The following is a 13,343-nucleotide window of genomic DNA, read 5'->3' as shown; positions in this document are numbered from 1 at the left end:
GAAACCACTTTCAAAGGCCATGTTTCTATTTCAAAAGACAGAGGACAAGACAAAGGTAGATCAAGAGGCAGCGGACGAGGTGAAAGATCAAGTGCTCAAAGAGATGGCAGAGAAGAGTAGGAACCTAGAATTGGAAGAAACAACAAAAGCTTCACCAACAATCAAAGAGTTGATAAATCCAATGTGAGGTGTTATTATTGTAATAAATTTGGTCACTATGCCTGTGATTGCAGGAAGAACATAGTTGATAAAGGAAAACAGAGAGTTAATGTCACTACAAATAATAGTGACTCCATGTTCCTAGATTTCCATACCATGCATGAACCTTCTAATAATTTGTGGCTATTAGACAGTGGTTGCAGTAACCACACGACATGAAAAAATAATTTGGTTACAAACCTAGATCAATCCGGGAAGACAGAGGTAAAGTTGGGAACTTACAAAACTATGGATGTAGATGGAAAAGGAGTGGTCAACATTTTGACCAAGTAAGGGGGATCCAAAGACAATGTTAGAGGTATATTATGTCCCTGGTCTCAAACATAATATAATAAGTGTTAGTCAATTAATGCAGGAAGCATACATAGTTACTTTTCAAGGAAAAGAGTGTGTTATATATGACAATCCCCCAAGAAAGCAACTGATAGAAAAGGTGAAGATGATGAGGAACGCAATATTTCTTCTAAATTTGAATTACAATGATAAGGTTAGTTCATTTACAGTTGCATGTTTTAATGATTACTGGTTATGAAACTTTCAGTTTGGACACTTGCATTTCTCTGGTTTAAGATTGTTGCAGCAGAAAAAGAAGATTAGAGGGTTACCTCCCATAGAAAACTCTACTAGTACTTGTGCGTGTTGCATCATGGGAAAGAAACACCATGAAATTTTTCCAAAGGGAGTTACATACAGAGCAAAGCAAACTATTGAGCTAGTGCATACATACCTGTGTGGACCTATGAGGACACAAACAGCTAGTGGAAGTTGTTACTTCCTCACTTTCATTGATGATTATAGCCGAAAGACTTATGTTTAGTTCTTGAAGCAGAAGTCTGAAACTTTTGCAAAGCCTTAGTAGAGAACCAAAGTGATATGCAAATCAAGGTATTGAGGCCAAATCGTGGTGGAGAATATGATTCAAAGGAATTCCTTGATTACTGCAAACAACATGGAATCAAAAGACGGTTTACAACTAGATACATACCGTAATAGAATGGTGTAGCAGAGAGAAAGAACAGGACAATTATAAACATGGCAAGGAGAATGTTGAAAGGAAGAAACATGTGTAATGAGTATTAGGTAGAAGTAGTTGCATGTGTTGCTTATGTGATAAACAGATCCCCTACAAAGAGTGTGATGAATAGAGTACCAGAAGAAGCATGGTTAGGTATGTCTTATAGTGTATCTCATCTCAGTGTTTGGATGTGTAGCTTATGCACATGTTCCTAAAGAGCTAAGAGGGAAGTTGGATGATAAAAGTGAAAAATGTGTATTTACTGGTTATAGCGAGTAATCAATTGATGCACAAGTGTCACTGATGGAAGAAGAGGTTGTCCCAAAAAAGAAGAAATAAGAATCACAAGAGAAGACACTAGCAAGGACTCCAAGATTTTATGAACACCATGGATCTTCAAGTATATCATCAGATGGAAAGTCTCCCAGTAGTCAATCAGGTGATGAATCAAGTAATGGTAAAAGAAAAATGAGAAGTCTAAAAGATATGTATGATGATTTGGATGTTAGTTCAAACTTTTCATTGTTGTCATTCCAGCCTTCTTCATTTGAGGAAACAACCAAAGATGAAAATTGGTTGCAAGCCATGGATGAAGTAATTGAAGCTATTGAAAAGAATGATACATGGGGTTTGGTTGATTTACCAAAGGACAAAAATCTCATCGGTGTGAAATGGGTGTATAAGAGAAAGTTGAATGAGAAAGGAGAAATTAGCAGATTTAAGGCAAGACTTGTAGCAAAAGGATTCTCGCAGCACCTAGGAATAGATTTCAGAGAAACGTTTTCTCCGATAGCTAGATTGGATATTGTAAGAGCAGTTCTAGCCACAACAGCTCAGAACAAATGGAAAGTATATCACATGGATGTGAAATCAACCTTCTTGAATGGAATTCTAGAAGAATAAATTTATGTGTAGCAACCTCCAAGTTATGAAGTTGAAGGCAAAGAAGATAAGTTTTACAATTTGAAGAAAGCGCTCTATGGACTCAAGCAAGTGCCTAGAGCTTGGTATAGCATAATTGACAATTACATGATAAAGAATGGATTTTGCAAAAGAAACATTGAGCCTACCTTGTACACAAAGGTAACTGAGCATGGAAAAATTTTGATTGTTTGCTTGTATGTGGATGACATGATTAATACCGGTGATATTGAGTTAGATGAATTTAAAGTAGCCATGAAGAAGAATTTGAGATTATAGATCTTGGTATCATGAAACATTTTCTTGGCATAGAAGTTTTGCAATCTAGAAAATGAATTTTTATTTTCCAAAATAAATATGCCAAAGATTTTCTCAAAAGTTTCAGGATGGAAAATTGCAAACCTACCCCTACACCAATTGCAACAGGTACAAAGTTGATTAAGGAAGATGAAGGATCAGATGTCAATCCAAATCTATTTAAATTATTGGTTGGAAACCTCATGTATCTCACAACTACAAGACCAAATGTTATGCAAGGAGTGAGTTTGATTTCTAGATTTATGGAGACTCCAAAAGGCACACATTGGAGAGCAGGAAAATGAATTCTGAGATACATAGCAAGAACTAGAGATTGTGGCATAATGTATGCAAACACATAAAAGAAGGATTTGATTGGATATACATATAGTGATTTTATAGGAAGTTTGGATAATAGGAAGACAATTATGGTTATCTATTCCATCTTGGTTTAGGTGTGATTTCATGGACATCTAAGAAGCGACCTATTGTGACACTTTCGTCAGCACAAGAAGAATATGTAGCAACAGCATCAGCAACATGCGAAGCAGTATGGTTAAGAAGAGTATTTGATGGACTCATGCAGAAACAATAAGGATCAACAAAAATATACTATGACAATGCCTCAACCATTTCAATATCCAAAAATAGTGTGTTTCATCAAAAGAGAAAGCATATTGATACTAGATACCACTTTATTAGAGAACTTGTGAGAAATGGAGAAGTTCACTCTTTGAGAACTTGTGAGCAAAAGATGTATTTAAGTTTCACAAAGGAAACTTGGGTGTTGTAAGCCTAGCTAAGACATAGACCAACATGCATATTTGAGTTGTCATAAGTCACATCTTAGTTTAGCGGTCGTACTTAATGGGGAGTGTTAAAGATAGCTAATTACTCCTACAAGGAGAGTTATCTAAAATTAGACAGTCAGTTAATTGAGTCAAGTTGACTCAAGTCGAGTTAAGTATTATTTTGAGTAAAGTCAAATTTAGTGTGTGGTTGCATGTTAAGTTAATTTGGATGAGTTGCTAGTTGGAAAAGTTTAAATACCCCTCATTGGGTTCATTGTAATAATCAAGTTTTGTGTGATCAATTGAAGAGCCACAACTCGTGTTATTGCGTGTGTGAAATATTTGTGTTATTTTGTGCCTTTCCTCCTCTGTCTCTCCAACATATTTATGTTTATATCACCAGGGTATTGAAGCAGCAGATTGAAGAGGAAAGATTAACTATCTCTTATGAAATACATACAACCTTGATTCTGTTTCTTTGTTGACATGTTGCATCTAACTTAAATAATTTGATAAATTGGAATTGAATAAAAAAACTATATAAAGTGCAACAAGAAAGTAATTTAATAGGAAGTCGAGACTATATCAAAGCTACTACATTATATATGAAGTGTGCAACTAGATAAAAGAGATAAATGAAGTCTAATAGAAGCATATTTAGTGGAAGGAGCCCCCATATTCCTCATATGACATTCATGTGAATTATTGTGTGTATAGCCACATCGACGCGAACCTCCATGTTGTACGCTTCTAGGTCTAGATGTTTTAGAATGACTAAAGAATATATGTATGTCGAACAATATAACCATAGATGATGTTTTGAAATAGCACAAAATTTTTGTTCATATATAATGTTAATACAAGGAGTAACCCGTGATAGGCCAACGGGACCTTTGGTTCACTATAGAGAATAATAATGCATTAGATATTAATATAACAATGTTCATAAATCTATCTAACCTTAGAAAAATTACAAATATCAAAATGGTATTTGTGCCTTGGAAATATATACATGTATGGTGAGACGGTTGGGAGAAACCCTACCTTACAAATAAAATATAACTATTATACCTAGGCATTGTAGAAAATTATATATATATATATGCTATAATGAAATAGGGAAATCTCACCTAGTTTGTAACTTTGTTGCGTAGTCCATGATAAAAGGTTTAAAGTCTGGTCTCTACCTTTGGGAACTCAATTAAACACTTGTTTGAGGATAGTTAATGAAAAATACTATTTCCATGTTTTTTTCCTTAAGGAAAAATCATAATTTTATTACTGAAAACAAAATTACATAATGCAGATGCTTGAAAGCATTCCATCATCAAGTCAAACTCTGATGATCATGAGTTCAATACAATATAATCAGTCACGAGAAGAAAAGGTTAAACTTTTCTCCATTTCTTCTTTTCCACCTCTCACCATTCTCCTTGAGATGGCAAGGCATATACAAGGGCGAGCTATTGGCTTTCCGTTGTTCTTGAAGTTTCCTTATCTGAATCTAAATTTTCTGATGCATGTGGTGGTTTGTAACTGCTAGCGTCCTTTTCTTCAAATAACCTTGCTAATTGTGTTGAAGTGACCTATAGTTCTATTTGTTCTTGTATTGTTTCACCCTTTTCTTCTTCCTTTTGAGTGTTCTGAGTGGGATTGGGGGTCATCTCATCGTCCTCTTCCTCGTCTAACTCATTTGGGGGAAATTGCCACCCTTTGGGCTACTTACCCGAATTCTTTTTTCTTCATGTTTCCTTCTTGGATTCAGGGAATGTATTTTGTAGATGTCCTATTCGATGACATGTTCTTCATCTAAATGTTGTGTTCTCGAAATCTAACAATTGAGTCCAGTTCTACTTCTTGTGTATCAATTGTATGCGGTCTGGAGGGCCTTTACTAAGGTCCACTTCTACACATATTTGAGCAAAAATGTAGATTCATTCCTCTAGTCTTTGTGTGTCTATCTTTATGTAGCATCCTAAAATGTTCCCAATGGCTTCAAGCACTTGATCATGCCAGAAATGTAGAGGAAGATTGTGAAGCCTTACCCATACCAGCATTTTTGATACAATCATGGTATTTGCATCAAAATCTAGGAACCATGGGGTAATGAATATGCTTGTTGATCCCCAAAACCAAGGGCCTTCCTGTAGTACAAATTCTCTATCCTATGATGTTTCAAACTTTACAATGAAGAAACCTTAAGAGGATGGATGAAGTTCATGGTTTGTTGTCCAATTATGGAATATCCAATGGAGAAGATCAGTTGGTTTTGGCCAAAAGCTGTTGAATCTACAAACGAGGGCTTGGGTTGCAAAGGTTGTGCATAGATAGTTTGCTTAAGGAATTTCTATCTTCAGTTCTAGGACATAATTCACTTGTTCTACTATGTAGGGGCTAGGAGTGTTGAGTGCTTGTACTGTCTTTGGTGGAGCTATTGGTTCTCCTTGTAGAATGATTTTGTAGGAGGGACCATCCTTAATGTGTTCCTGGTTCGGTGCAGTACCCTTGGATATACTAGATCCAACAGCCCCACCGGTTGTCTTTGATTTACTTGATCCTGCTGCTCCACCCCTCAGTCGCAGGTTTAAGATGATGGTGATCGCTAAGTGAATGTTGTAGGAATGTAGACTTCGATCATCCTTCATAGATCTTCCCTTATAGATTAAGCTTTGTAGAAGTGATGGGTAGCCCAGCTTGTTCATGATGATTTTCCTAATTTGAGAGACCATATCAGCTTTATGTACCCAAAAGATTGTTGTTTTTATAGCTGGGGGTTTTATAAAAATTTGAACAGTGTATTGTTCTTTCATCTTTCTCTGTTCTTATGGAGCATCAAATAGCGGATCTATCACTTGCATTAGATTCTATGTTGAGGGCCTCATAAAATAGGGTTGATCCGTAGGGAGGGGATCCATTCTGTGATGCCCATAGGAGAAAATATTTGGAACAGGTCGCATAAAAGAAATGCAGGCCATCTTCTTTGCCTTTTCTTTCCCATTGCCATAGATCTAGTTTCCCTCTTCCCCCTCATTGTTGCATTCCTCTGGGTTACATTGTGGTAACACTTAGATCTGAAAGGAGTGATGTAGGTCTGTGCATATCAAGAGTCGATCTGCAATGTAGAACTCTAGTTTTGAGAAATATGGCTGATCCAGGTGGCTCCAGAGACACACAGGACAAAGAGGGCTTATGAAAGCTCGAAAATCAAAGTGCTCAAAATGACTTCAACTGAGGACCAGAGCGTAGATCTCATCGTCCTGATCACGGAAGTATGAACGGTTCGTCAATCTGAGCTCGTATGAAGGAGAACGAGCCAGTCAAAGTTTTGGTCAAAGTTGGGTTGTGGGTTAGGTTTAAGTGTCCTACAATTTGACCAACCCCAAGGCATGAAACCTAGCTCCTGAAATTGGTCAAAATTGTGGCCTCGTTAATTTTCCCAATAACCCTTATTTTCTAAAGTTTTGAAAATCCCCTCTATGTTTAATAAAAATGAAAAAAAATGTATAAGTGAGGTGGCGGGCCACCACCCCTGCCACCCCAAACCACAGTACACAAACTTGTTATTAAGATTGCGTTGACAGGCCGTGAACCCCGTTGGCCCACCTAACCCCATCGCATAATGGTAAATGCATTTTTTTTATGGGCCGGCGACCAAGACCCCGTTGGACCCCTGTTCAACACCACCATACATTGAAACCAATAATTCATGGGGTGGGCGGGCCACCTCCGGTGGACCCGACGCACACCCAACCCTTAACATATCATCACATTAAAAGGGAGCCAGTGGGAGTTGAACCCACGGCCGGTGGGAGGGCCGGCCCTGCCCACGTGGCGACCCCATATTAGTTCAAAACCCCGCGCCATATAACAACACAACACAACATCACATACCATAAATACAACACGCCCTTAAAACATTAATACACACCATTCGAATGGTTGCAGAGGTATGGGGGCAGGCCACCCAATGCGGACCCGACCCCCCAAATTAATTACAGTTAAAACTTAAATGATAATGTGCTAAAAAAGGGGAGGGGTGGGATTTGATCCCTAGATCCCTCCTCAACCATTTTCCCTATTTACCATTGTACCACACTGTTCTATTGGGTACTCTGCCTGAAATTTTTTATAAGAACCTAGTTTTCTCAATATGCGGAGACATATGGAGGAACTAGGAGAAGGCATGAATTTCGATACAAAGGAGGCAAAATCTTGGCACGTAGTTTGAGGCAGCGTTTTGCAGGAGGGGTGAAAATTCACTTTGTCAAATTTTGACAAATTTTATATGGTTTCAGCACTTCTCGACGCCACGAACACAATGGCATTGTTCATGTCTCCATCAGAGTTCTGAATTTTTTGGTCATTTTTACTATGAGGGTGGAACCATGATTGCTGCAAAAAATAGGGAGCGGAACCATGATCCTTGCAATTTTCCCGAGGAGGTAATTTTTCTCCATGTCAGAATATAGTCAAGTTTACAGTCATTTTTCATGGTTTTCCGCAGGGATCGCAATGGCGAAGTCAGATTCACCTTTGGAGTTGCAGATTTCTAGTCCACCCATGGAGTAGAATCTTTGAGGAATCTAGGGGGAATCTAAAAGATTGCTTGAGCCCCAGATTCTCAATTTCTCAGAATTCAAAAATTGGACAGTCGATTTTGCACTATTCGACGCCAAAATTCTGATGGTTCATTCGGATTTCTCATTTTCTCATTCTATTATTAATCCACTTTTCTAAGTGGAATGCAGGTCTCAACATTCATGTGCGAGCAGTGATTTCCATGTGATTGATGCCGTGAGATCAATGGCACTAACAACTTCAGTAGTTTGACATCCGCTTCTTCAGATGGCCTTGGTTGTGAGGTATATGCAGTGTTCATGTACTTATTTTGCTATGCATTGTGTTGCATAGGTCCTTGATTGATGTTTGATGTGGGATCCTACTTCTTACTCGTTTTTATGGTTCCTGCTTGATGTGACGCGGAATCGCCTATGTGATGTACTTGTTTTCATGATTCGTCATGTTATGTTTTGAGATCCCTTTGTTGTATGTTGATGGGATACTCATGTGTTGCCATGCATGTTTCTTTTGAGATCCTTTTTATGCCATGTTGGCAGGATGCTCATCGTGCATGATTTTTGTGTCATATTAATAGGAGTCTTTTGACTGAGAGTCCCTGTAGTGGAACATCTCTTAGAGCCACTCCTATGTGAGGGCATTTTCCTTGTATGATAGAAACATCATCTCTATGTACATCATCACTATTGACAACACTTAATGTAGTGGCCTACACCATCTTGACACTGGGGCCCGGAGACGTAGTCCCTCCTGGACGAACTTCATTATCAAAGGCTTATGTTTTTATGTTGTTGATGATTATCGTGTTCCTCTTCTTTACAGAATGCGGATGTATTCATTTATGTTCTTTTAAAAATTCAATTTAACACATCATGAAAGTCAAAGGTCTTGGAAAGGTCCTTCTTCACACCCGGACTTGGATCAAGTGGTATCATAGCAGTCTTTGCGTTGATGTGAATTTCAGCGTGAACAATGGAACGTGCAATGGTAGAGGATTAAAAAGCGATGTACGATACCATGCTCAACATTTTTGAAAGGGTAGAGATAATGTATGAAACTCTACAGAAAGAGACAGAGGAAAAAGAGCGATTGCAGCTTCAGTTGCAAGCCACGGAAGAGGCCTTGGAAGAACTGAAGCATAATAAACATAATCTTCAAATAGAGAACGTTGAATTGAAGATGCATCTACATGAAGAGAAAGAGGAAAAACATAGTTTGTTACGACATCTACAAGCAAAGGACGAGGCCTTTGAAAAGTTGTAGCGAGACCCATGTGAGGTAAAAAGTAGTTCTCTGAATTCTTGTATGTTTCCTGATGATGATTTCGTTGTTTTCGAAAATCATACCACAGGAATTGGCTCCAAACTGTTGAAGAAAATTGGGTATGAAGGAAAAGGCTTGGACGTCAATGGCCAAGGCATTGTAAACCCCATCAAATTAGAGGAATTACCGTGTTGAACAGGACTTGGGTATGTCAAAAAGGAAGTTGGGCAATGCACCGAGATAGCTAGTGAACCACCAACAATGGATGATGAGATACCCTCATTAGTTCTTTCCAAATCGATAGAGGAGGTAAAAGATGTTGATCTCCTTTTGGTTTCTTCTTCACATAGTATGATTTTTGTTGGATATTTGGAGATCCAAATTACAGGGACAAACATGAGGCTCCTTACAAGGATGAGGCACGAGGAGGAAGAAAAACTTGGTGTTAATAACCAAGGTGTAACTCAACCATTCGAGGTTGTGCAGAGACCTTAATTTGCAGGCTCGAGATACACTAAAGGAGAATGCTCGAAGGTGTTAGATTCGTCCGAGACATCGTTGAAATCGTCGAGGAAAGAGAATGATGGGAACACATCCCCATCATCCCACGACAGTGCCCATTGTAGGGAGAGAGCTGAGGAAATCTCTCATCGCCATACTGACATCAGAGACAGCAAGGGAAGGTATAACCACTTTCGATCTTCGAATGTTCATTTCAATTATGATCATGTTGTTAATAATGTACGTAAAACATGGCATCAAAAAACATGCACCTTTTGTGGATTACATGACCATACATTTTCTAAGTGTTGGAAAAGAATGGCAACACTCAAAAGGATGAGGCGTGAAAGACCCTCTCAATAGCAGGTAAAGAAACATGTTAAGCAGATCTGGAGAAAGAAAACCTATTGCAGTCATTGCGACATAAGTGGCGATCAAAGAGCCACTTGTTGGAGGCTCCATCCAGAGTAGCGTCTTAAAGACAATGTGTTGGTGCATGAACCAGGTGAAGCAGTTGTTCGACAAGAAAAACCGCCACAAAGAGGTGATCCATTCACATTGATAAGTGAAAAATGGTTTCTAGACATGTTATCATTTCATGGTCATGCTTTTGCAAATCATTTGTTGCATTTTAAGATGTAAAAGTGATGATGTGTTTTCCATCACTTGTTCGGCAACAATGATGTCTAGTCTTATTTGGTGTCGCATGTTAAACTGTGAAAGTGATGTCGTGTTTCCATCACTTGTCAAGACAATAGTGTTTGGCCTTATGATTTTAATTCATGTGTTGTAGTGATGATGTGTTTTCCATCACTTGTTGAAGCAACAATGATATGTTTGTTGAAAAGTGTGCAACAAGAAATGCTAAATTTAGGAAGTGCTAAAAATAAAACTGCTAAAAATAGCACTTCTAAAAATAACAATTTGGCCAATGAGCATTTTGGCCACCTTGGGTGAGAGGTGAAACTGCTAAAAATAACATCTTCTAAAAATATCATTTATGGGTCCCTTCCTATTTATAGCAGTACCTGGTCTATCTATAGGAAGTAAATTCGAATTTGTTCTTACCAGCGGTTTGGAATATTAATTAATTAACTCTCCATGAGTTAATTAATTAAGGAAAAGCAAACTTGAAGTCTTTTTGAAAACATTCAATTATTTCTCCACTAATTGGGGAATGTGTCCTTGATTTTCTCCACTGATTGAGGAATTAAGGATGAGTTCTATATTGAGAGGATCAGTTGACTTAGTTTAACTCAGTCAAGTCCAGTTAGATTAATTTAACAAGTTGTTAAATTAATGAGATATAGTTTGTTGATGTTTGCATGCATGTGACAACTATTATTTTTAGATAACTAAGTATTCTCTCATGGATAACTGATGCATGGCAGTTTAGACAGAGACCCAATTGAGATCAGATGGTGGGACAATGTTCTGTCAGTTGCTAGGATATTTGTAGTAATTATTCCTTGCATGCAGGAGGAACTTGAGTCCTCAAGTATTTCGTAGTTGGACCTGAGGTTGACAGCAGGTATGATCAGGTCAATTTACATATGTTTTGTAATTGGACCCCAATCAAAACTGCGCAAGGAAATAGGAGTTTGGACCTGAGGTGCAGCGTTTATATACAGGGATAGGTAGTCCATGAGCTTTATCATCTTCTGATTATAGAGACAGCATGATAGCTACTGAGCTGATTATTTTTGTATGTTGTTGAGGATCTCCACTTGATTGATAATACAGAGTTGGGGTTTTATGCTGGTGCTTTCCCCAGTGATATATTCTGTGTTATGTGTGATTGATTCCTTCTTATTAGTTATATGTGTTCATGCTTGATTTTTCTTATGGTTGAATAACTTCCGCAAAGTTTATGGTAGATGTAGATCTAGTATTATGCTTTAGTAAATTGCATATCTCAGTTTGATCTGCAGGTGAAATTTCTACATGATATCAGTGAGCTAGCTGATTTGCAGAGAAAATTCTACAATATTGGCCTTGTTGTCGTAGCTGGGGTATTGTGTCCATCTTGATGTAAAATTGACCATCGAGTATGTGTTATAAACTCGTGACAAGTGTGGGACATTTGGGTTATTAGTTAGTCATAAAAATCAAGCATGTAATTTGCAAAACAATGTACTACAAGTTGCAGAGGTAGTAGGTGTCCTCTCGTTGCTTAAGGCTCCAAAGAAGAAAGGTGGAGGAGATGGAGGCGAGACCTTTTGAGGATGCTTGTGACATAGACAAGGTATGGAGAAGTTGCAGATTATTTCTCATGCTTTTGGAGGACCAAAAGCTCCTCAGTGGGGAGGATTGATCTAGGTGGCTCCAGAGACACACAGGACAAAGAGGGCTTATGAACATTCAAAAATCAAAGTTCTCAGAATGAATTTGACCCAGGACTAGAGCGTATATCACGTCGTCTTGATTGCGGAGGTGTGAACGGTTCGTCAATCCAAGCTCGTATGAGGGAGAACGAGCCAGTCAAAGTTTGGGTCAAAGTTGGGTTGTGGGCCAGGTTTAAGTGTCCTACAATTTGACCGACCCTGAGGCATGAAACCTAGCTTCGGAAATCGGTCAAAATTGCATCCTTGTTAATTTGCCCAATAACCCTTATTTTCTAAAGTTTTGAAAATCCCCTCTATGTTTAATAAAAACTAAAAAAATGTATAAGTGAGGTGGTGGGCCACCACCCCCGCCACCCCAAACCACATTACAAAAACTTGTTATTAAGATTGGGCCGACAGGCCGTGACCCCCATCAGCCCACCGAACCCCATCGCATAACGGCAAGTGCATTTTTTTATGGGTCGACGGCCATGACCCCTCCAGACCCCCGGTCAACACCACCATATGTTGAAACCAATAATTCATGGGGTGGGCGGGCCACCTCCGGTGGACCCGGCCCACACCCAACCCTTAACATATCATCGGATTAAAAGGGAGCCAGTGGGATTTGAACCCAAGGCCAGTGGGAGGGCCGGCCCCGCCCACGCGGCGACCCCATATTAGTTAAAAACCCCATGCCATATAACAACACAACACAACAATACATACCATAAATACAATGCGCCCTTAAAACATTAATACATGCCATTCAAACGGTTGCGGAGGTATGGGGGCGGGCCGCCCAATGCGGACCCAACCCCCCAAATGAATTACGGTTAAAAATTAAATGATAATGTGATGAAAAAAAGGGAGGGGTAGGATTTGATCCCCTGACCCCTCCTCAACCATTTTTGCTATTTACCACTATACCAAATTGTTCTATTGGGTACTCTGTCCGAAAACTTTTATAAGAACCCAGTTTTCTCAGTATGTGGAGATAGATGGAGGAACCAGGAGTGGGCACAGATTTCGAGACAGAGGAGGCAGAATCTTGGCACGCAGCTTGAGGCAACATTTTGTAGGAAGGGTGAAAATTCACTTTGTCAGATTTTGACAAATTTTATATGGTTTCAACACTTCTCGACGCCACGAATGCAATGGTGTTTTCCGTGTCTCCACCAAATTTCTGCATTTTTCATTCATTTTCAGTATGAGGGTGGAACCATGATTGCTGCAAAACACAGGGAGCGGAACCATTATCCTTGCAATTTTTGCCGAGGAGGTAATTTTTCTCCATGTCGGAATATAGTCAAGTTTACAGCATTTTTCATGGTTTTCCGCATGGATCGCAATGGTGAAGTCAGATTTACCTTTGGAGTTGCAGATTTCCAGTCCACCCATGGAGAAGAATCTTTGAGGAATCTAGGGGGAATC

The sequence above is a fragment of the Pinus tabuliformis genome, chromosome 2_1, assembly GCF_031772625.1.
Source record: "Pinus tabuliformis cultivar Carrire ecotype Pingquan chromosome 2_1, CPIR1, whole genome shotgun sequence".
Taxonomy (NCBI): Eukaryota; Viridiplantae; Streptophyta; class Pinopsida; order Pinales; family Pinaceae; genus Pinus; species Pinus tabuliformis.
Note: the sequence above shows the minus strand (reverse complement) of the source record.